Source organism: Anguilla anguilla, chromosome 6 (genome assembly GCF_013347855.1).
Source record: "Anguilla anguilla isolate fAngAng1 chromosome 6, fAngAng1.pri, whole genome shotgun sequence".
In the NCBI taxonomy this organism is placed as follows: Eukaryota; Metazoa; Chordata; class Actinopteri; order Anguilliformes; family Anguillidae; genus Anguilla; species Anguilla anguilla.
In genome coordinates, this window is record NC_049206.1 from 50,198,953 (window position 1) to 50,223,626 (window position 24,674).

The window sequence follows — 24,674 nt, forward strand, 5'->3', positions numbered from 1 at the left end:
TGAAATGTTAAGTTTGTCTCTTCAAGTTAATATTGTCCTCTTCGTCATTAAAATACAGTAACAGTAAGTTTGAAATGCTGTACATAAGATCACATTTTAAGAAATCTTCATTGAAACGTAATGCTATGATAATTGTCCTTAATGCACTGTTATTGCTGAAATATTTAGTGGTAAATGAATACTATTTAATGTTTTGTTTGTTTTTAATGTCTTGTTTAGACACTAAAAGTATGGCAGTTATAAGACAATAGGGCCAGAAAAATGCTCTTTTTAAGGAGTTTTTATATACATGTATAGATATATAAAGGCTCACTATAGTATACATCTATAAATGATAGTGCACTTCTAAGTCTGCACCTGTTCACATTTCCCTTCTTAGTGTATGTATGTTGCATGTGCTTGTCTTTTCCAATCCAAAACTTTAGCACTTACTTTACTCATTCAACAGTACGTACAGAGACTACTTGTGCAGAGACTCGATCAGACAGCCGGCTTGTAAAGGGCACATGACAACATTTCATTTTTAAACCCATTTCCAGGAAGTGGCGCCTTCATTGTTCCTTAAGTTGCAGTGAATTCCGCACATTATAATCACATTTGTCTTATTTTTTTAAAAGACATCTGATTGATCCTATACAAATGATTATTGTATGCTAAGTGCTTTATATGAGTTTATTTTTTCTGTTCCAAAAATTGTGAACCTTATATAAGTAACCCCTTATCAGTGGATCTTATTAATATAAGGCTCTAATTATGATCTAAACTATTTCAGAAAAAAATGCGTATTTTATTATTTAAAATCTTTTTTTACATTATCGTTCTTTTCCTGTTGCAAACAGTTTTGAGGTTTACGTGTAGATTTCAATAAAGGTAGGCTACTTCCACGTTAAAATAAGGTGTCTTCTACTGTATGGAGTGGAGTGTACCTCTGGGGTACAGTTTTAAAGCTCCCCCCGTGAACATGGCTACTTTGCAAGCCCGTGTGTCTGTTGACTCTTGTCCAGTCTCTGTGTAGGTGTGTTTTATGTGTGCAAATACACACATATGCGCAAAACAAGCATATGGTCAGAACATGTACTGTGTTTCCATAGCTTTCTTAAGGCAATATGAGAATAGCACAGTGCAGGAATAAAACGAAAAACATTTATACTCTACGGCTGCTTCTAGCTAATTTGTCCTAATTTCACTGTACAAATGACTGTTAAATGAGAAAAAGTCATGTATATTTATTTTATATCCTCTATTGTAATAAATCTCTTTTGCTTCAGATGGAAAGTGTCTTTCTTTTTTCTTCCTACAATATTGCCTGAAGTGGACTGGAGTGCATTCTCCTCTGCCAGATTATTATGGTATGAGGTATGTAGAGGAGCTAAGAGACCTTTTGCCATGTGTCCATGTCTTGTTTAGATCACAATTTTCTTAATAGAACCATTTGAGAGTGATTGTTTAATACAGCGACTTTGACGATTTCCAACAAACAGTTCGATCCTGAAGCTAAATTGTATTTTGGGTATTATTTTCTGATTTTGGTGGGAAGGGATCCTTCCATGGCCTAACAGTCTGATGGTGACCATGTTACCATTAATATTTTTCACCTTAATCATTTCTGCTATAACTCTGCTATCACTATTTTCATTTTCATGTTATTATACTTTACTCAGCAGTAAAGCATGTATAAATGCTGATTGTGCAGTAAAGTTGTAAATAATTCCGGAGCAGAAAAATAAATGAAGATCCATGGTCCTACCCCTAGATGTCACTGTTTGATCTTTATGCTGCAGCACAACAAGCGGCGCAATCTCCCCTAGCCATTTACCCTCCTTAAAAATAACATGCCAATTATCACCCAGGCATACTATAACAATCATTTTACCTATTCCTCAATGGGTGTTTATTTGGAGTGAAGGCTTTGAAGATTCATACCCGATTTAAGGGAAATTTGGTTGAAATTCCCAAAATAAAAAATACATTCTCATCTGTGTTATGCTTCCTAGAGGTTCCAACCACATGCTACAGACTGAACTGCCTTTATATCAGTGTAATTTTGCCTGATGCATCAAACGAGTGCCACATTCAAGAGCACTTTATAGGTGTGATAAATAGCTGCAAAAGACGTTGAGAAACCAAACGAGAACCGCTAAGCCAAGCGCTGACATCAGCCAAGGCGTCCGTGGAGAACGCACCGAGTGAACCCGACAGCCCCTAACTTATTACTCCCGTCACTTAGAGAAATTTATGAGCTGGAGGCATTGCCGCAGAATGCATTAACACACATGTGAGCACATATCCACGCTGTCTCGAGATGCCCCTCCCCCGGGTGAGCGCCCCCCCCCCCTCCCCGTTACTGTCCACACTGCCCGCACCACCGAGGCCCGGGTGGTCAGACGGTGTGGAGGGGCCCATAAAAAAGCCTCCTCTTGCAACAGAGAGGGGGAGGGGGGAGTGGGGGCGCATTCCACACCCCCCACACCCCTTGTTCGACGACCCTACGAGAGGCCTTCCCTCTGGTGCTGCCACGGCCCCCACCTGTGTTATCAGGGTCACCGGGAGGACACGGGGCATTGCTGGAACTCTAGCGCTCTTACGATAAGACACCCGCGCACGTACATCAGCCGGGGGGGACGAGTCCGTCGAAAGCTTGTCCCGTGGATTGAGCCATGGGCCAAGGTCGTGGCAAGACTCTTTAACTTCTGCCTCCGTGGCTTGGTGGGTCAGGCAAGGTGTCTTAAGCCCAGCGTGGAGCATCCTGGAATGAGCGTGCTGCCTGTGGCCTCCTCCCAGGCCGCTGAGATGCGGGAGCCAGCCCTGTCTTCCATCACCGCTGCCCCGGGTCGGCAAAGAATGCAGGCCCCCTCCTCGGAAGGTCAGGCTGACCGAGGCTCGCCGACAGAGGTCTGAAGCTCGGAGTGCTTTCACACGTACCCACAGAAATAGAGCGCTCATCGCTACACGCAGAATGTGAATACTGGGGCCCAGTGTGAAACCCGAGTAAATCTGCGGCACTTGGTCGCTAGCCTAGCGGCTATTCGAATGCTTGTTGCCAGCTTTTTCTGCTCGTGATTCGAGTCCTGGCATTGTAAAACTTCTCTCTCTCTCTCTCCTGCATATTTGATTCACACAAACCCTTCATATGAACTGGCTGAATGAATACAATGAATAGCTGAGACACGGAAAACCTTTACCCAACATCAAATCAAGTTTGACTGGAACCTTCATGGAAGTTTCATTGTCTGTTGTACTAGGACTGATACTAATGAACAAGGAAACTGAATGTCCCAAATAAGAAGCCATTTGTTTTGGCAAAACCTGAACTGTGATATTACGGATTCAAGGCTTGTCTATGTTATCTATGGCCAAGATTTAGGACCGTTTGCATTGCTCTAACAGGTGTAAGGTGGGGGTAAGTTAGCCAGAGTTCCTGGGGTGAACACTGCATTGGTGTCTCCCAATGATATTCTTGGCACCCACAGGCAACTAGTTGTCATCCGTAATAGATACACCTCTCCTCTGCTTGTCCTTAACTCTTCTGTTGTACTCAGAGGTCTGTGGAGTGGAAAATAGTTGCTAGCTCATGGGTGGCTCATCGTAGGAAAATGCATGCTTCAGCTGTACTACAGTGACTCAACTGGCTAAATTTGGGGAGAAAAAAATTAATTTTACATCAGTGTTTGGTCTGTGGTTGTAATTGTGATGGATAAAACACCTCCGTATCCAAAAAACAATGATATGTAAATCAATGGTGCCGTGTATTTTGTTTCTGCTACAGTTTATGTGAGACTCGTAGTGCACTCCAGAGTATGAGTTTTCAGTGTGACTGGCATGGCCAGTCCTGCAGTCCCTCATTTTTGCTAATCGCTCAGGCCCGGGGCTGCATTCCTGCCCCCATGCCCAACCCCTGCACACATCGCCCTGCACCGTCTCATCCTTATTGTCGCGACTCAGCAATACCTATTCTGAGGGGCTTGCACAAAACTGAATGATGACGCGTGACCCGAAGGCATTGCAAATTAAAGTCTCAGGTCTGACACGCGATACCTCCAGACCGTGAGAAAAAGGTTTTTCTTCATACCAGACACAAGGAAGGAAAGCCTCAACTCCTGTGAAGGCAGTCAGAAGGGAGTATTGTATCTATGATCAATGAGCTCCATAAGCAAATAAGGTGTCAGTATTTGTGAATTCTTGCATGGTCATAGCAACAATTTTCGTGTGTCTCACCCTGTACACTTATCTTTCAACCGTCTGATGATACCAAGGACTGTGGGCATATTGTGTACTATCAGTAGGGCTTTTGTAAAACAACTGTTGATAGAGAGACACAGAATGTTATGTGCTGTTACTACAAATCTGGGAGTGAGTCACAGTCTGACACCCCATCGCACCCACACACACACACGCAAACACACATTTCACCCGGACCTGACACCTCAGCAGTGTGGGAGACCAATCTTTCAGGGCGCCAGGGGTGGAGGTTTACAACCCCCCCCCCCCCCACATTTGCCTTTGGATATTTATTTTTTTGTCATGCCCCCAAACTTGCATGCTCTATCATGGGGACTTACAAAATGCACATTTTGTGAACACACAACAAAAACTGTGCTAGGCTATCTCTACATGGAAAATATCGACTATTTCCATTTTAATGCCGGGGATTTGACATGACAGTGCTCCTCGGTCAGTCAAAGAGGTCTCAGTGTTTGCGGAATAGGCGGGGTCTGAGTGTGCGTGAGTCACTGTGTTACGCAGACACGAGACGCCTTGTGTTTCCCCTCTGTCCTCTGAGCAAATGCGCTGTCACTTCACGAGAAAACTCCCACAAGCATCTGTTTTGTCACTTAGTGTCGGTTAATGCAGGAGAGAAAGAGTCTCGGTCCACATCGGTCTTGGTCCAAATCAGTTAGCCGTAAATTTCTTGAGCAGGACACCTGTTTACGATGTGCTCACAGGCTACTTCAACCATCCAATTTAACAGATAAATGACACAAAAAAGCATATTTTGCAATGCAACCTGAAAATGGAAGCACACATCCTACTCCTGCACATTGGACACACATGTTTATAATCTACTGAGTGCACTGCTGTGATGGACTGGGTGTGACCACTGTCATGGCTGTCAGGCCGTGTGGACAGTTATATGTTCTGCCGGTTATATGTTGTGTCATGCCAGGGAGACAAAATTGTATGATTGCCTGAAACAGCCTGAAATGGAGGCCTGAAATGACTTATTCTTCCTGCTTTAACAAGAATATCCTTCCTCACTTCATAGATGTCACTACATGTATGAGGCCCAGTTATTTGAGATAATGCAAATTAATTTTAAGGGTAAAAAAAGGTAATCGCATGAGAATAGTCAGGCATTAGCAATAAGTTATGAAAAATTACTGGAAAGTTTGTTCTTTTTGTCTGTGGAATGAACTTCCTCAGGATTGTACACCTATATCTGTGACTATATCTGTCATGAAAAACTTGATATTTACTTTTGAAAGTTGCAGCGATTTAGTAAACAACAACTAAATTATGATTAAGATTCTGGGGTTCATATTTTCCCTCAGTCTTGGAGTCCTACAGGGAGTGAGGCTGGTACTTCAATCCCATGTGAGCTTCAGTTGAGCAGGCTTGTGTCACTCAGTGAGATAAGGCCAGATGTAATAAAGAAAGTGATTTTTCACATGCAGTTGTTTATTAGGCTGCAATATTCTGAACAAATATTTTCCAAGCAAGCTTTATTTTATTATATACGTATCTCATGCAACAACATGAAACATGTAAACGTGTTACTTTAATCGAGACAAAAAGCATGACTGGGGATGTGTTTATCAGTGTGTTAGTATCCACACAACCTTTAATTCCATTCCGAACGTTCAAACACTCTGTCCAGAGCAGTGAGTCACTCCCTCGGCACTGGACCTCTCACTCTTTTCAAGACAAGATGACCCTCAAAGTACGTGGATGATCTCCAAACTCATAAGGGGGCCTTGCGTAGTGCCAGTGTGCTTCTGTATATAGTAGTTTGGTCATTTGTGAAACAGGCAATCAACAATCTGCAATTATTTTATTCATATTTTGTAATACACGTTGTACTACATAGGATCCTTGTTCATCCCTATGTTTTCAGTAGTTCATATTCCTTTACTGAACCACATTCCGACCTGTTCTCCAGTCATTCCAATGGTTCCTGTTTAGTAGGCTTCAGTAGTGATATGAATAGGTAGGCAGGCTACATCAAAAAACGAAAACACGTTCACGATTATCATTCATACCTATATTGCAGTAATACAGCAATGGTCGTCATAAAAGTTACTAGTTTGACACGACAGATACGGGAGACAATGAACTCTCATAATTAGGACAGGATAATGACTGTATTTTTTCCTCTGCATGCATTCGTTGTCAACATAGATTATGTACTTGCATTGCTCATGCATTGTGGAGCAGCTACTAGTATAGCAAAACTGTCTAGTCCGACATGCTTCAGTTTTCTTTGGACTCAGTCAGACCTGCTTGGCGTCCCAGAAATACTCCCACCTGTTGTCCTCCCACGTATCTAGTGGTAGTTTCCACTCGAACAGCAGAGGAAATTTTCTACCCTGTTCTCAACGCAGTTACCCAGCGAGGAAACCAACCATTCGCCTCCCTCCCCGTCTTCCTTACCAGTAGTTTCCCCTCGTCTAAATTTTTTTGCAGTCTCGCGATAGGTGCTTGCTAGCGCAGCCGCCATATTGTGTGACAGTATTTTGATTCGTATCTGTTGGAAGTTAGGAAGGAAAAGAGAAAATAGGGGGGAGTAGAGGGGGGATAAAGAAGAAGAGCTGTCAAAAGAATTCCGGAGTCTCTGAAACAGCGGGGGGCTGCGGCATAGTATCCCCCCACTACGCCATCAAAACAGAGCAGGCCAGGGTGCTATTCATCCCCCTTTCCAAAGTTCCTCCTCTCCGCCTTTCTGTCATCACCCCGGCCCTGTGGAGATTCGGTGGCGGTGTCTCGGGTGTTGAAGGTGGCCCGGGGAGCGGCGGCGGAGACGGTAAGAGAAAGTTTCGGGACAGGCCCAACAGTAGCTGTTGGGGTGTGGGGTTAGCTAATTATAAGATTTTAAATTGCCGCGTAAAGGTACTTTCAGCTATACTTTTTATCGTATATAAAACTTTAATAATATGTCCGCCTCCACCCCCACCCCCCTTCAGAAAACCGAAGAAAAACTTTCCAAGTAGCAAGCTAGCTAGCATATGTTAGCATAAGTTCTCAGGTGTGTGGAGTTTTTAACAGTCTGATGGTTTCATATGGTGTTTCTTGCTAGCTAGCAACTTTTCCGTTTATTCTGTCTAGCAAGGTTCAACTTTAAATTATTTTACAGCAGTTTGATAAATTGCCAGCTACTTTTAAAAATAAAAAAAGTTCCGAGTCGACATTAATCTAGCTATCTTTATGTGGCGGTAAGTTGAATGTTTCTATGTGTTTTTCCCCTCGGACTTGTGCAAAAGTTAGGGAAGCCACTGGGATTGCTAACTAGTTAGCTAACGTTGTCAAGCTGGATAGCTAACGTTTTTTGAAGCCAGCTGATTAGAAGTCGCCGAGTAGCTAGCTGCAATTGTTGAATAACTAACGTTATAACTTCTGGCTTTAGCAGGTCGTAAGTAAAAGAAGCATTGACGCTAATTAGACGCTCAGTGAACATTAGACTATGGAACAGCATTGCTCATTATGATTAGCTAGTCTGTGTGTTTAGTCTATTTTTCTAGCTGTCTGGATTAGGCAACGTGTTAATGATAGCCAGCTAACGGCTTGCTAACTAGCTAGATGGCTTATGCTAACTATTTTGTCATTTTCACTTCTTGCGGTCCACGTTGTCCCCAAATAAACAGAAGGTTATGGGGCTGGTGATATAGTTCGCTAGTGGAGGAGGCCCCGAAGTTTGCGACGAGAACTGGGGCAGGAGGTCGCTGACAGCTTTACATTGGCCATTGTAAATGAATGTAGCTACCTGATTTAGCTGGATTCTTGCTTGCTAGCTATTGTGCAATCGTCACGTCTCTCCCTCTTGTAAACGTTTGTGCTGAGTAGGTTTGTAGGTTGCTGTAGTTATAGTTTAGACTGGGATGCGTCGTAGTCGTGCACATAGTTGAACCATAACACCGAAAGCATGTAGTCAGAGTAGACTGTTTCTTATAGCGGGTAGTCATAAACAATTCCCTCGCAAGCAATGTTGTAAATTGACAGCTGTCCTACGTCTCTTGTACGAACCAAAGGGGGAAATTCTTGGAAGTTATTGTACTCGTATGTTCATGGGGGTTTCTGTCAGATTACCTTGTCAGTTTTACCAAAATAACTTGTGTCCTACTGAAATCCACATGCCACCCCTTGAAAAGGGCATATATGGAACGTTCATGCATTTGTTTGCAAGCATTTGAGAATTAGCTTGCAATGCAAGTTAGTTAAAAGGCTATTTTGTGGCTTCACCTAGTTACAGATTCCCTGAATTGTTTAATTTACTCTGGACAAACACATCAGTTCAGTGGATTGCTCAGTAATCACTTAAAACTTGTCATATTTTGTTTTTTCCCCCAGTGATACAGCTGGTCATGTTTTGGTTGAATGAACTTGGAAATCTGTTGTAAACAGTGAACTTAGTTGGAATTTACAGTGTTTTTTTCACCAGTGTTATTTCATGAGTCATTTGATTCATTTTGGTGCCATGCGTTTCCATACACATTTTATGCTTAACAGCAACATCTCGTATATCATCAAATGCGGCAGATTTTTAAAATGATTTTATGCTTATTTTAATACTAACTGGTGTTATCAAAAACAAGTGGATCAAAAAAGATTGCCCCGGAAAACTTGTTGGGTGTGTACAGTGATTTTATTGCACATTGTTTCATGTGAATTTCTGAGCTCCCCACCCCACACACAATATTTCCATTATCTTTATTAAAAAAACAGAATGTGGTTCATTTATCTCTTGGATTACTGAGGAGGCGTAGGGACAGTTGAAATGGCCAAAATTCCCTCTTTTTACAGTTTCTATGAAGTGGTTGTGATATTTTGCTGTGACCACACGGAGATTAATCTCCTAGTATGAATATTGCCATCGAAGACGAGTCAGGTCTGTGGGCTGTGCATACAGTTGTAGGAAGTGAGGCGTGGGGGGTGGGGGTGGGAGTGGACGTTAGGGATCATTCATTAGCAGCTTTTGCCTGTCTTGACTCGCAGTCAACATCGCACATCCTGACCAATGGGCTGTCGAGGCTGCGTGTTTATAGGTGCAGACCCCTAACCGAAACCATATGTGCTGGGAAACGGGCAAACATGTGGATGCACAGTCAGGACATTGTGATTTAGCGCTCTTTGGGGGTACTTGGCATGCCCCGATTAGCGCCTATTCAGGGCCAAATCACACATTCGGACGGGCTGATTGGCCCAATGTCTTTACTGAGCACTTGATCAGGGCCAATAAGGGTCTGTGAACACCCTCTGTGTTTTGTTATTAGTGTTTTGCAGAGAGGTCTACAGCCACATGTGGAAAAGTGCATCAGATGGACTTTAACAGATATTTTATGTGTTTGCATGGCCGGGAAGGTCTGAAATACTATATCAATAAAGTGGAGGTGCTTTTTGATGTGGGGGAAAACTTTGTATTTTTATTGCAAGCTTAAACTGGCAGGCTTGTTGTTTAGCCTTTGATTAGTGGAGTCATTGTGGTTACAAAATGTTACAGATCTGTAACATTACCAGCAAAAAATGTGTTTTGATTGGCCGCGTAGCGCAGAAGAACTTTAGTTTCTTTTGCATTGCGACTGTTGTTTGACACTGGGGAAACTGTGAAGGTGCATGTAAAAATACTTAATCATGTTGCGCAGATTATTTTACTCCTCTGTTTTGACAAGAGTTGTTTAAGGTGGTGGGTGCGTGTTTCCAAATGGGTATGGTTAATTATTACCAAGACGGGAATAGACGGCATCTGGAAAAACCAGTTTGCAGGTTTTCCATTTGCAGAGCCACCAGGTATTCTTTTCAAATCGAGAATCGAGAAGAACGTAATTAGTGAAACTTGACGTCATAAGCGGTCTTGTAACTGCCCTCTTTATGTCAAAAATACAGAAACTGCTGTAGTCCACCTGAGGAGACTAGATCACCTGACATTTATGTCTGTTTTCATGGGTTGTTTTTTCCCCAATATCTTTCTCCCATTCCGTTTTTTTTCTTTAATTGATGATGCATTAAATATTAAATTAAAGGACTTAAAGGGATGAAATTCATATTTAAAATATCAGTCAACATCACAATTTTGTCTTGTGCAGTTTTAAACTACCCAGCTGGAACGTGCATTTATCACGAGCGTGCGTGTATCAGAAACGCACTGCCGGGAACTGCTAGGTTTTGCCTTTCACCTAATAATTATGTGGTATTTGTCTCATCTTGTTCTGAAGCTCATCATTTTTTTTCATGCTGCATGTAAAGTTTGGAGCCCTGACACTGCCCTTGTCTTTGTAAACAGTGGCCGTTAACCAACATCAGGTAGGTATTCTGTCAGTTTCAGGGAGAAGATTTTATGTCCTAGCCCATCCCCCTCTTAGAAGAACTCCCCCCCCCCCCCCCGCCCCCCCAACCAGAGTGACTGGCTCTCGGTTCCCAGGTCACGGGTCAAATTACTGCGGCACAACAAGGGAAAAGCTGAGGCCGCCATAATTTGGAAGAATTCACTTCGAGCCTTTCAGACCTTTGTATTTGTGAATTGCTACAAACATACAAGATTAGTAGCGCCTAGTTACGATGTTATTTTTGTCCGTTTTACAGCATAATCTTGTTAAAACGATCATGGCCGCACACTGCTTTTTGACGACGCGGTGCATATAAGGCATAATCTAAGGCTGTTGTTCTACTGTTGCATTCTTCTGCGAAAGCTGGTATGTTGACAGATGGGGAAAATATGTAATGGAACCCTGATGAAGCTAGCATCATGCACAGCACGTACTTCCATATTTAAATATTTGTCACAGTTTAATTGAATGTTTGTGAATCTTGTTTGCGGCTCTGGCCACGTCATGAAGCGCTTGTATTTTTCCATTGAAAAAAAAAAATGGTTGTGAAATTTCACTGTTTATTTATAATGTTGGATAAATGGATATAAGTGGATAAAAAACGACCTTAGTTTCAGGCACTGCTGCTTGTTTTTTCCTGAGGTGGTTTCTGTGTGCTTTGATTAAGTGATTGTGTCCATTTCAATTTTTAAGATACTAATACAAAACCAAGGGGATGTAATATTTTGCTCTTGCAAATGCAATTTAACTTGGGGGAAACCATGATTTCCTCACTCCAGGCACACCTGCTGTATGACAGGCCGAAAAGCATGTTGTCTTTATCTTGAGCCAGAAGAAAGCTGGGCTTCTTTCCTAGGAAAACAAGACAGGGCTTTGCATTCCTGCCACCAACTGCTCTAAAGCGGAGCTTGCAGGCTGCATCTTATGAACTGTTGTCAACCGTTTAAATTTGCCACAGCTTTGTAAACAAAAACAGTGCTGCTTTGTGTAATATTAAAAAAGGTACATCAATTTCTAGAAAGCTTCGGTAAACGGTTCACACGATGCGTGATAAGGGGTGAATATTGGAGCCAGAAGACTGCGGAGCATGACAGTTGTTTAAGAAGTAAAATGAAATTGTATTGCAGACGTTGACATATTAAGTGAAGGGATTTTAACTGCGTTCATTTCTCTCTCTTTTTTTACGAACTCCGCTCGCCGGACCCATAAATCAGCGTTAGCTCCTCTCAACATCCGCGCCGCGTTAGGCAGCGTAATCCAGTTATCTCCGACTAAGCGAAATCACAACATTTGTCAAGCGTCGGTTCTGAGGCGGTATATCATCCGCCGCTGGCAGCGGAGGACAAACAAAAAAAAGGGCTTCCGTCGGCCGCGACAACGGGCGCGCTTCAGAGCGGGCGCGACCGGGGCGAGGGGGCGGCGGCAGAGGAGCCGGTTCGCGGTGCCGCGCCGCCCGAGGCCGCTCGACCGCTTCAGCCGGGCTTCCCGGCGACTCGGATTCATCGTCGCGCGGTCCCGCGCTTCTACCCCGTCCCTTCCGCTCCCTCCCCCCCCGGCCAGTTCCAGATCGCCCCTGTCCCCACGCCGGCGGGTCGTAAACTCAACTCCAGCCGTAGCCCCCGGGCTGTTATTCTCTTCCGCCCGCTTAGGTTTGGCCGAGGCTCACCGGACGTCCCGAGTATGCTGAAGGAGCCTTTTTTTTTTTTTTTCCCTTCTTCTTTTTTCTTTTCTTTTTTTGTTTGTTTGCCGATGCCATCCAAAAGCATCATTGCACAACGCGAGGCTCAGTTGCTCAACCTGTTTGGTGAAGTGGGTCAGCAGCGAGTGGCGCCTGTAACGTGTTTACGCTAGCCCGGAGATTCGGCTGCGCCTCCACGCAGCCGCGATTTCTGTCACATTTACATCAGCTTCAGATTACCTTGGCTCAGGTTCTGCATGCTCGTTTTCTAATGTGCTACTCAGTGCACTTGGGCGGAAGGGGGGGGGGGGGACTTATTTTTTGCAGTCGGAAGAAAGGTCTGTTTTTCAGAGTGCTTGAAGGAAGCAGCTAGCGATCCCGACCGAGTGGGGAGGGTCGTTCCAGCACCGCGGCACGAGGGCGGAGACGAGGCCCGGGGCTCGAGGAGCGCTGCAGCAAACCTTCGCACCACGACTATTTTTCTTATTCTTACATTGCAGTGGATGATACTTTCCCCGCCCTTGTAAACACAAAAGGACCAGCTGCAGTCAGCTGCGGCGCCTGGTAGGGCTGTCCTCCTGCTCCGTGAGCTGCTCTGCGATGTGACAAACCGCCCTCACGCTAAACTTCATTTCCAGAAATGGCGAAATCTTAGAGGAACTCATTATTGTCAGGCTACACCCAAATTTGTGCAATTTCATTGTTTCTTGCTTAAATACATTTGACTCGAGCTGCTGTACAGCAACGAAAACAGTGGGGGGGGGGGGGGGGGGGGGCTTTTTATTATTCTTTTTTATTAGTGGCGACATATGTAGGAGCAGCATGAGGTAAAGTTACCCTTCGAGGTAAGCCTAGCTATGGAAATGCAAACAAATGCACATGACCTCCAGATTGGGCCAAGTACACATGAATGTGGCCGTGGTTATGTAGCGGTGAAGCCTGGATAATGTTTGGCTGGAGTATTTCCAGAGTTCAGCGCTTGTCACTCAGGAAGTTGGGTCAGCATTTGCGATTTTTAGCATGCTGAACATTTGGGCAAAAATATCTGCAAAACAGTAAATCCAAATAAAATGTATATTTCCAGTGATCAAGTTTTTATCAGTCGGTACAGATGCCCATTCTTCCTCATTTTGCCGCAGAATGATCAGGCGCAAGTTGGACACATCAGTCATATCATTACCTCTTTTATCGAATGTTTGTTTAGTTACATTGACGCACTTTAGAGCGCTGCATTATTGTTATACCCTGATACTCTTATTGATTTAGGGATCCGTTGCCGCAGTGGAGTGTGTTGCGTGTTGCGTAAGAGAAGGATATTTTACGAGGCTTCATGTGTTTGCGGGCTCAGTAAATGGCCGACTGCCAAGCCGGTGCGTCCTTGTGCGTGGGCACACTCTCTCCCTTCCTCTTCCTCGTCCTGATCTTACATGGTCTTTACCACAGTCTTACATCTGAGCATTTCTCCCCACACACGCTGACACGCACACGCTGACACGCACACGCACATGCTGACACGCACACGCATGTTCTTTAATGTCGTCTTTGTGCCATTGATTCTTTCGTAGTGGCCATTTGCGTCAGAATCGGGTCGCTGCGCACGGGTGAAATCCCATTGAAAATGTTTCTGCTCATTTTTACTGGCTTCGTAAGGAAGTCTGTGCCTCGTCTTATGGTAGAAAAAATCCACTGATGTACCAGTCAACTGGAAATCATTTGATTACTTATGCAGCTAATCTCCGTGATCCATAGCATTCCGCACGTAATAGTTAATGTAATGTAATAATACTTGTAGCATGGAGAACGCTTGGAAAGAAAGTGAAACTGGTGTTTACCTATACTGTGGTCTGAATTATTTCGCAACAGTTGCATGTCGGATGTTGAAACGTTTTGCTTAGGAAAGCATTCTTTGTAGCTGCATAGACTCGTACAACAGCCAATCCAGTGGAAAGTGGTTTACCCTGAATTAAATTTGCATGTACACCCCCCCCCCCCAACCACGCAGAAAAATGTGTTTGCAGTTTTTTTGTGCCTTTGAAATCACTGCTGTTCTACGGCTGTAGGGAATTCACTCCTCTAACGCACTTGCCCACAAGCCAGTGACTGTTCTGCGCTCTACAGACCACATAGTGGGCTGACTACTGGAGAGCATGCGCCAGTCAGTAGTCATATACATCTCTCACTTATAGTAACCAGCCTGAGGAGGACTGGTGTGTCATTGGTAGGTGCTAAATCAGTGGTAACCCAGGGAAACCTGGCTGACTTAAATCTGCCTTGCCCTGGGACAGGTGAATCCACTGGTCAGTCACTCCATGTCAACTGCCTGCCTGAGAATGCAGTTGATACTTTTTTTCTGTGAAGCATATTTGTGTGTTAGATTTTTCAGAAATGATTAGGACCAGCCTGAACAGGTATATCCTGATTGATATGCGGTAGAGCGTAGAAGCACTTGATACTAAAGCATTGTTTTTTTAAAAATTGTTTTTCTAAATAGGAAGGTTAAAGTTACAGAAAGACAGAAGTCTGGGGCTGTCCCAGGTCACTTTCAATAAGAAAGAGATATTTAATGACCCCCCCCCCCCCCCCCATCAAACCAACAACACCTTTTTCAGCATCAGTTTGGTTTTCTCAGGTTACCTACATAAATAATAACCAACCTCATCCTCACTTATTTTTTGCCATTTTGGTCTGCGAAGGCTACAGGCCGGTATTGCGGCTGAATACAGGTCATTTATAGAGTACTAGGAGAAGCAAAGCTGTTAGAAAGCACGGTTTTATTTTTCTGAATGATCAGCTTCAGTAGATGGTGACTGATCAGACAGAAAGTATCCATCATGCACATCAACACTTCAGCAAAGTTAAGGGCCGTGTTTGGGATCTGCGCAGATTTTGTGCAGGACACCCCAGAGCCGGTGTTCGGGGCGTGCGGTACCAGTGCACTACTTCACAGAGCCTCTTTCACTCCTACGTCCAGCAATCACCGCGTTCGTCTCCTGAATGCTTTCCCGCTGCTGAAACTCCTTGAAATGAAATATGATGAAATCAGCTCACCGAAATAGCCCCCTTTTCAGTAATGTAAGCGGCAAATCGGCATTTTGACAGAGCTGAATAATTAAAGAGCTGCCTTTCTTCCTAATGAAGCGCTTTTCAAGTTCCCCTCACTGTAGCGATTCTGCTGTGAAATAGGATAGGAGCAAAACCGTCAATTTACGGAATATAGACGGGCCTCGGCTGGGTCTAAACTAATGAAAACCAGGGCGGTCGTGTTAAAGCAGGGATATTTGGAAAAGTGGCAGGGCGGAAAAGGGCCTTAAAGACATTAATGCAGTTTTAGGGAAAAAATACTTGTTGCATCCCGAAATGGCATATTTCAAACCATGACAGTGAACCCATGTTTAAGAAGGCTAAATTGACTGAAAAAAGACAGAAAATTCTGCTTCTCGTGAGACTAGGGTACCTGTAACCCAGGAAGAGGCTGTGGACCAATAACATTGAGCTAACCGACAGCAGTGAGCTTCACTTCTGATTGGTTTCCACCATAGGCTGTAGGAAAAATATGGACAAAGTCACTGTGCACTGTGACGTCACCCATTGACTTTCCTTGGGCTTGGTGAACACCGTTTGGGGGAGAAAAAAAAGTGCAGATTTCTGGCGCCGCCATGTTGTACAAATCGGAGCCTGAGTCTGTGTGGTCTCAGGGGGCCCTTATATGGGCATGAAGTCCGGCTGAGTCCCGGTCGTCCACTAAGCATGTGAGATACAGTGACTCAGCAGTGATTCGTCCACTAAATATGACAATTTTGTCCCAATAGCACAATAACTTAACAGATCAGCACTTGGAGAGACATTAGATGAAGAAAAAACACCAACTGCGACTGTATTTCTTGTGGGGGAAAAAAATGATTGGCTTCACATTTTGGCCGTATTGTTACCATTGACTTCCATTGTAACACGTGGCTGAAACACCTGTCCTGGTGCCAACCGCACTTGTGCTAGTGAGCTACGTCTGTCAACGAGACCAGGAAGTGAGCTTCAAAAGTGAAGTCCGGTTTTGGCCGCTCGGTTTCCACTGATGGTTGACACATTTAATGTCTGGCAGAGCTGCAGCCTGCGTTTTTGTGAGGTTAGACGAGGTCCTTTTCAGTTCCGTTTTTTTAAAATAAAATGTTAGGGAACATTGGTAATGACACGACACCGTTTGTCGTGTTGCTGTGAATGCTGATGTGGCTTGTACCTCAAATGTCCGAAATCTGTGATGGCTTTCAAGTGAAACTGCTTGTTATGGATCATTTTAGCCCTGAACGCTGTGACAGCACCTCCTTTGAGACTCACTGATAAACCACTGCGAAACTGTTCATGAGAAACTGCAAGTAGCGTCGCTGATTTTTGTCCCGCTGTGGTTTGTTGAAGTAGGTCAGCATGTCACTTCAAAAGGGAGTGTAGGCTATGCGATCGTGGTGCATTTGCTGCTTTCCTGGGTAGGTATAATCAAATCTAGCCCTTCTGCTTTTCTGTTGTACCTGATCAATCAAATTGCTTGGCCCGCTGTGTGCACTCATGTTGCTTCCCAGGTCTAAATCAGTCCCCGATTAGAGGCAAGAATGAAAACCAGCCATGCTGCTGGCTTTGTGAGCCAAGTCTGCGTATCCCTCCTCTAGCGTAGTCTAGGGCGGCTGAGGTCATCTTTGGAAGACCTCTGTTACTTTCTCTTTGTCAGCACACGGCTGCGGACGGGGTGCGCCGGCGGCTCACGCGGCTTCCTGGGGGGCCACGGCGATACGCGACGGATCGCGCCTGCGGATGACGCACGGGTGGCGACCCCTCTGGCCGGCCCGCGTCACTGCAGCCGCGCCGGGTCACGCGGCTCCGGGGGGCCGACTGCAGCGGAAGCCCAGGGGAACGCCTGAGCCGCTCGAGACCGCGGCGTCGCGTTAAGACGGAGGAAACCGGTCGCATGCGGCTGTTTATGCTGAGGCTAGGAGGCCTGAGAAGCCTTTCAGGGAAGTGTGCAGATAGGGGAGACCAAAGATAGGACGTAGTGCTGGGGGTAGGGGGGTGTAGGAGGGGGAAGCAGTGGAGACGTCTAAGTGATTCCTCAGTGAAAGGTTTTGAGAAGCGGCGCACCTGATAACGCGGAAAAGCCCCCCCCCCCCCCCCCCCGTCCGCCGATGGCGCAGGTTTCCTCTCCGCCGGCGAGCCTGGTCTGGTCTGGGCCGCAGGGCTCCGCGCCCGCGCTCCCGTTCAGAAGGGCTACCGTTAGCGAGGAGGGGAAAGCGCTCGCGTGATTCGCTGATGTTCGTCTCGGGCCGCTATTGACGCAGGCGCCTCTCCAAACCTCCGGGAAGAATGCGAACGCCGAGCGGTGGAAAGTCTACATGTAAAAAAAAAAAGAAGAAGCTGGGCCCAGAAGTGATGCGGGCGGCGCTCCCCCCCCCCCTCGGGATTCTGCTGGTGGCTGCCGCCGTACGCAGCCGAGGGCTTTGTTTGTAAACTTTCGGGACCAGATAACACGGGAGAGAACCTTATCGTCTTAACGCAGGCTGGCGCTTTATCTCGACATTGTTGCATAAGGGGTTGAGCGGGCATTGTTGCAGGTCTTAGGACGGCTGTGGATAACCGACACGTTTGCTGCTGATGGATCAGGCGTCTTTCTCGTAAACGTTTCGAGGTCTCGTCTTCATTGACGCGAGGGACTTCCGAGCGCGTAGCCGTCTTATCGCTCCGCCGCTTATCCCGTTTTGAAAACGTCCTGGTCCGGGCTTCCTTTACAGGCTCCTTGTGACTTTCTTGGCGGACGCCCTCCCGCCCCGTTCCGGTCCTTTCTCCGGGGGTTTCTCCGCGCGGGTCTGTCCTTCGTCGCTTCACCCGCGCTCCGTTGCTTTTCCTTCATCCCTCTTCTCCGGTTATACGCGCCTGCGATGCCAATGCCCCACAAAGTGCCCCGGTGGGCGCCTCTGATCCCACGTCCTGCGGCGGTACCGGCACGGTAAACGCCGCTCTGTCTTTTCTTTTCATTTTTTTTTCTCTTTTTTTTTTTTTCTTTTCCCTCTCTTCCCTAGACCTCTGTTTCTAAAAACATCGTCTGGGTGTGGTGGACAGCGAGGTCCGCGGTCGGATTCCTGCAGACGCTTTTGTTTGTTGTGGTTTGGAGCGGCCCTGCCAAGGGGGAACCGGCTGTGTGGTTCTATCTCTCCGAAATTCCTGCCGCAGTAGCGCTTTATTAAAATTGCGTTTGTTTTTGCAGCTCTCGCGTCTCAGAGGCCGTCTTCGGAGCCTGTTTTAACGCGAGGGGGCTCGATCTCGCTCACTTTTGTTTTTTGCCCCGTCGCACGATTGCACAACAGCGATATTTTTGTTTTCAGCTCGCAAACGTTTTTTGTTTTAACGAGTACTTTTTTTGTTGCTTTTTTTTATTTATTAGTTCACCAGTGGCCTAGTGTGAAGGTGATTGGAGCTCTCCGTAGTCAAGGAGGTGCTGGACGAGTTGGATTTCTTTTTTTTTTCTTTTTCTTTTTTTCCCAGCAACCCCTGAACTCCTTTTGTTTTGGTCGTTTTGTCGGTTTCCTTGTCACTGATCCATGGAAACTTTTCTTGACTTTGAAGCTGGCGGACGGAGAGGGGCTGAGGGGGAGGGGGGTGGGGGTGGGGGTGGGTTTGGGGAGGGTAGCAAAATGTAGAGACCCCCGCCAGCCCCCCCACATACACACTCTCTCACTCACATGCGCGCACACACACACACGCACCACACAGCACAGCAGACTCGAGCTGCTGCACGCTCCCCCCCCCCTTCTCTTAGCCACACTGCCCTCTCTGTCTCTCTCTCTCTCTCTCGCTCTCTCTTTCTACTGTCTTTGTCTTCTGTCTCTGTCTGTCTCTGTCTGTCTCTCTCTCTTTCACTGTCTGTGTCTTCTGTCTCTGTCTGTCTCTCTCGCTCTCTCTCGCTCTCTCTGTCTCTCTCTCTCTCTCTCTCTCTCTCTCGCTCGCTCTCTCTTTCACTGTCTGTGTCTTCTGTCTCTGTCTGTCTCTCTCTCTCTCTCTCTTCCTACCCAGTGCAGGCGTGTCAGAGGCAGAGCGGTGTGTGATTGAGTAATTGTGCCGTATTGCTCTCCTTTCCTCTCGTAACGATCTCTCGCGGGACCGCGCCGCCATCGGACCCCCCGGCCGTGCGGTTTGGCTCCGGTCCGCGGCGGGGATCAGGCCCGGCGGCCGCTGGCACCGTCTGCAGCCGCACCTGTCGGTGCCCGTCTGGGGGCCTCCCCGGCAGCGTCCCTCCCTGTCCTCGACCGGCACCGCCGCCGCCGCCGCCCGGGGGGCCCCCCTCCACAGCGCCGCCGGCCGCCGGCGCTCTTTAACCCGAGTCGCGAATAGCGCGCGGGCCTAGCCGCCGCAGCGCCGCTCCCAAAAAAAGCCTGTCGGCCCGCTGTCCAGGACCCGCCGTGACCGTGCGCCCCTAACTCCCGACGGCGGGGTTCTGAGGCGCGCCGCCGCCGCGGGCCGACGGAACGCAGCGGTCGCCCCCGCCAACGCCGTCCCGCCGGCGCGGGGGTCACGTGACTTGGCCGGCGCGGGCCTTCTCGGGGCCGGCCGCTCGCGCGGCGGTGGGGAGTAATGCTCCTAGCAGCTGCCGAAGGCATTTCCGCCGGAGGGTTTTCTCCTTAGCGGAGAGGAGCGCGGAGGTCCTGCCGTGCGCCGGACGCTCTCTGGCGGTAACAGGAGCGCGCGGGGTGCCCTCGAAGGGCTCCTGGGGTCCTGAGCTCGAGGAACGACGTGTTCCAGCCGGACGGACGGGGGGAGTCGCCGCGCGGTTTCCTGGAGAGCGTGAGAGAGCCTGGTCTGGCGGTGAAGGCTGAAGACGTGTCCGTGTGCGCTCTGCGCGGCCGCCAGATGTCCCGTCGCTGGCGGCCTCAGTGTCCCGTCCGGCTGGCTGAGAGCGCTTCCTTGGCCAGGCGCGCGACAGGGACGCTCAGACCTGGCCCTCGGCGCCTGTGATTTACATCCAGCCCCCTCCAATCAGCAGCCGGTTTAGATCCGGGACGCCAGACGTGTAGTACCTCTGGCCAATCGGTGACGTTAACACTAAATGGGACTATCGTGGAAAATAAGACCAGCAGTGCTGCTGGCCTCGAGGGCCTGATTGGGGCGGTCCTGGCGTATGGTATGCGCGAAGCTCCGCGCGAGTGAAATTCAGTCCGCGGGCGTGGGCTCGCCGGGCCTCCGAGAGGTGTCGGACTTCCTGCGGAAGGTGTGGCCGCGGTACTCCCGTCGGCGCGGGAGGCATGTCCGGCATTCGCGGCTTCTGAGCCAGGCGGGGTGTCCCAAGGACGGTGCAACGTGCCGCGGAGCTGTGTCGCACCGACCGGCAGCCCCGACAGTCTGCGCCGTCCTCAGGCCAAAGTTGCTCGCCGTTTGCACACGGCCATTGTATACTCGTAGCTGGGATTATCTTCGCTGCAGAATTTGTAATAAGCCGCTTTATAATAAGCACTTTTCAATCAGCCCAGGAACTCTTCCCAGGGACTCGAGCGTGCCCCCAGGAAGCGCTGGTGTTTTTCCACTGCCTTGCCAAAAGGAGAACTCTTGGATCCCACCCAGGAAGAAGCTTGAACAAGCTCTCTGTAATGATAACATAACAAACGCAGCGAATGGTATGAAGGCTCACCAGCGGTTCAAATATTTTCGGTTATTGCATTATGAATTATTTGCTTGTGTACAACCGATTCACAAATCAGTTGACAACGTTTGCATGTTCGGACACCAAACAAATACTAGAATTAGATTTTTTTTAAAGGAACGTGTTGTGTGCCATTGGTGTTGTGACTTGGAATGGTTAGGATTATATAATGGATTGGTAAAAAAACAAGCTGTAGGCTTTATAGCTTACAGGCATGAACGCATTTATCAAAGAAACGAGCCCCTGGCTCTTGCTAGCAGACGATAACAGCTTAAATCATCTCCACCATCGGCGTTTCCTTATCCCACCTATTCGCTCGTATGTAATAATAAAAGCGGCTTCGCGCGTGTGTGCGAAGGCCCGGCGGTGTCATGTGGTCTGAGGAGCCTGCGCTCAGCCCCCCGGGCCCCTGACAGCGCGCAGCGAGCCGCGCCGAGCCCCGACCCGGCGGATAAGATAAGCGAGCCGTTAGCCCTGCATCCTGCCACTCTGAGCTGAAAGGGGGGCTAGCGCGCGGTCTGGCTCCCCCCCACCCCCCCCCCGCTGTCTGCAGGATCCCGACGCGGGCCGCGCCGTTAGCAACCGGTGAGAAAATTCGGCTCCGCTCTCAGGACCCGGAAGCGCTTGTTCCTGGAGGGGGGGTTGTGGGGGGGGTGGGGGGTCGTTTCCATGGGGCCGGAGCCAACAAATAATCTAACGGTGAATCACGTAGCGCAGGAATCCGTAGCCAGGCGCGGGGCCAGCGGGGCCGAGCGCGCTCCGCGAACCCCTGTCGGAAAATCTCTCAGAACCAACTGTTTGAGCCTTTTTTTTAGCCCCCTCCCACTCGCCCCTCAACCACCCACACGTTTCACAGCTATCGGATTCGCTTTCACATGCTTTCAGCGCATTTCCTCTGGCTCGCCGTGGACTTTCTTTAAACTACGAGCGGTTGCGTCGTGTTTTTATATTCCCAGACTCGGCAGTGCGGGTTTGAAAACAAAGGTGCGGTAACCTCATCTTTCTACAGCGTGCAGGCAGTGTAAAAATAGATCCCTTTTTTTCCCCCCCTAGCTGAGCAGTAAGAATATGCATGCTTTTCCTTTTTTTTTTTTGATTAGCATACGGCATGAAAATCCATTTGAACGGCGCCAGTAAATCCGTGGCGCACCTTCCTGTGTGTGAACGCTTCGTGAGCCGAAGCGGTTTTGGGGGCCGGGCTGCCTGGAGCGCGGGACTGCGCCGCACATGTTACTGGGAGACGCGCTCGCCCGCGCCGCCGTCGTAAATCGCCCCCGAGCAGCGCAGGGCCTCGCGGTAACGCTGGAGAAGCCGCGCGCGTCGGGGCGGCGCTTTCATTTGGCCCGCGACGGTCTTTGAACCCGCGGTACGCGTCTGCGTCTGCAGTGTGTGTTCCCATTCCCAGGCCCAACTCCCCCCCCCCACCCCGCCCTGCCCCGGGCGCGTCTGTGCTGTCGGTGGGACCCGCGCCACCCCCCCGTCTCTCTGTGCGGTCTCCCTCCCCCCCCCCCGGCCGCCGCGCTCCGGATTACAGAGGGGCGACACGGGGGGGGTGGGCAGCGGCGGCATGGGGAAACAACAGAAGTGCAGCGGCTGTTTTAGCAGCGCCCGGGCAAACATCGCAGACCCCCCCCATGCCCCCCCCCCCACCATGAGATCCAGATAAGAGGCCGTCGCTCGGAGCAGCTGAAAGCCAGCCAAGGGAGCGGGCCAGGGATGGGGAAGGGGGGTTGGGGGGCTGTGGTAGGAGGGGTGGGAGGATGACAGGAAAGGGGAACCCCCACCCCCTCCCCCCCGCTCCGTCCGGAAGCCCCGTCACGTGTGCCCCGGCCTCCTTCCTGTCCCCTCCCCTCCCCTCCCCTCTCTCTCTCCGCTCGTCGGACTCTGAGTGTCTTCTTCAGTATTACTCCGGCCTTGATGAATGGTCTTGGCCGCGATGGGAAAGGGCTTTTCTCATGATGAGAAACAGGCTTCAGCCAGGAGAGCCCATCCAAGTGCAACAGGATCCGCTGCGGAGGAAATAACAAATAACAGCGTATGGAGGCGGGAGCAGCGGCGTACGGCGCGGCTGTCCCGCGCATGGCGCCGTAGCGTAGCGTAGCGTACGCCTGCGCGCTTGAGTACGAGCTGGGCGCAGAACTGAAGGGGTTAACGTGGGCATTCGCAGATTGCTGCAGTTGTGAGGTCGTGCCTGAGCCGGGAAGGTGAGCCCTCTTCTGTATAGATATTATGAGTCTTTGCAGTTAGAGTAGTTCCTCTGTATGTGTTTGAGCATGCCAGGCTTTCTGTGCTCTGTGCTCAGAACTGTTGCGTGTTCTGAAAAAGATCGAGTCACCCTACTAGCTTTGTTTTGAGCGAGTTGATATAGACTGAAGCCTAGTTTAAGTCTGTTGTCACAGCTTTTCCATAGAAGCCGTGGCTGTGTCATGCCTGGTTCTGCAGGGGCAGGCTGGGCTTGGATCAGTAGGTGTTTCTCAGGTTGCTCTTGTGGGTGACCAGTTGCTGTCTGTGATGGATTGCATGCGCTCTGCAGTGCGGTGCATTGTTTGCCACTGACTCAGAGGAGGCCATGTGAGAGGAGAATGTGCACTTAAGCTGGAGCGCTACATGCATAGCTGCAGCGCTCCATGCACAGTTACGCAGCTGCATGCAAAGCTGCAGTGTTCCATGCATAGCTGCAGAGTTCCATGCACAGCTGCATTGCTGCATGCACTGCTGCAGCACTCCATGCATAGCTGTAGCGTTCCATGCACAGCTGCATTGCTGCATGCACAGGTGCAGGTGGCACAGCAAGGGCACTAGATAATTCCACAACTGGTTATCGAAGTTTAAAAAAAGTAAGAAGTCTGCAAACGTCTCCCACCGCAGCTGTTCCTGTGCACCTGGAGGGTTTTGAAACTGTGTTGGGGGGTCTGCTACAAAGACTGAGCGCAAATCATAGTGTCAAGGAATCAATTGTCAAGAGGTGGTGGCAGGGAAAAAAAAACGAAAAGAACTGCTCTAATCCCGCTGGTGAAGAGATTTCAGGTTACAGAGTGGTTGGGTGGCCTGCGCATTGTGAGCCTTGCAAAGATGCCTTTGATGTCAAAATGTTTAGTTTGCAAAGTGGCTTTTAACTATGCTTTTTACTGAAGAATCCGAATCTGCGTCCAAAACTCATTCAAACCGCAGCGCTAACTAAAACATCAACGCTGTTTTATGTTGAGACAAACATATCGGACCCTGACGGGGGGGCGTCTCAATTTGGGATTCAGTTTTCATCGAATGTGCCGGCTTGGGAGGCCCGTGTAGAGCAGCGTGGAACACCGTTCTGTGCAGTTTCCTTTCCGACCATTCCTGCTGTTACGAATTTTCACAGATTCAAAAATCTTTCACAGATTAATTTTTTTTTTTTACCATGAAATTCTTTCCTTCCCATCTTCTTGAATTTAAAAGTCGTTGGCAGGGGTGAAATAGAGAGATTAGTGGTTTAGCTTAACATTTTACTTGTTGTTAAAGTTTCTATTTTGAGCGTGGGCTGTGGTCTTATAGAATGCTTGCGGAGGGGGTGGGTGGGTGGGTTTGGGCGGGGGGGGCAGTTGGGGGTGAGAGGGTCCTCAGGAAGGGGAGGGGTAGAGACTGCTCACAGCCACACCGCCTCAGAGGTGGGCGAATGTTGCACAACCGTCCACCGGTGCTCTCTGACCCCCCCACCCCTCCCACCAAACCCCACCCCCCCTGCTCTCACGCCCTGAGTTTTACGCCATTCATAAAAAAAGCTGGTCAGCGCTTCCGGGAGAGCACACACGACGGTTGC

The 24,674-nt window shown here is 48.5% G+C and overlaps 1 protein-coding gene and 1 long non-coding RNA gene across 6 annotated transcripts in view; one reads left to right on the top strand and one right to left on the bottom strand.

Moving 5' to 3' along the window:
• Positions 1-6,033: 6,033 nt before the first annotated feature.
• On the bottom strand, positions 6,034-6,653 carry LOC118230137. 2 transcript variants are annotated; one of them, XR_004765797.1, is made up of 2 exons: positions 6,523-6,653; positions 6,034-6,214 (listed from the first exon to the last, which is right to left on the bottom strand). It is a non-coding gene; the product is annotated as an uncharacterized LOC118230137 (long non-coding RNA). The 2 variants fall into 2 exon arrangements; XR_004765796.1 differs by having other exon boundaries at positions 6,495-6,581.
• tab2 (TGF-beta activated kinase 1 (MAP3K7) binding protein 2) overlaps positions 6,653-24,674 on the top strand; it is a 39,495-nt gene continuing 21,473 nt past the window's right edge. For all 4 annotated transcript variants that reach the window (XM_035422939.1, XM_035422940.1, XM_035422941.1 and 1 more), the window contains exon 1: positions 6,653-7,018. The gene's annotated coding sequence lies outside the window, so the exon portion shown is untranslated. The remainder of the gene's footprint in view (positions 7,019-24,674) is intronic.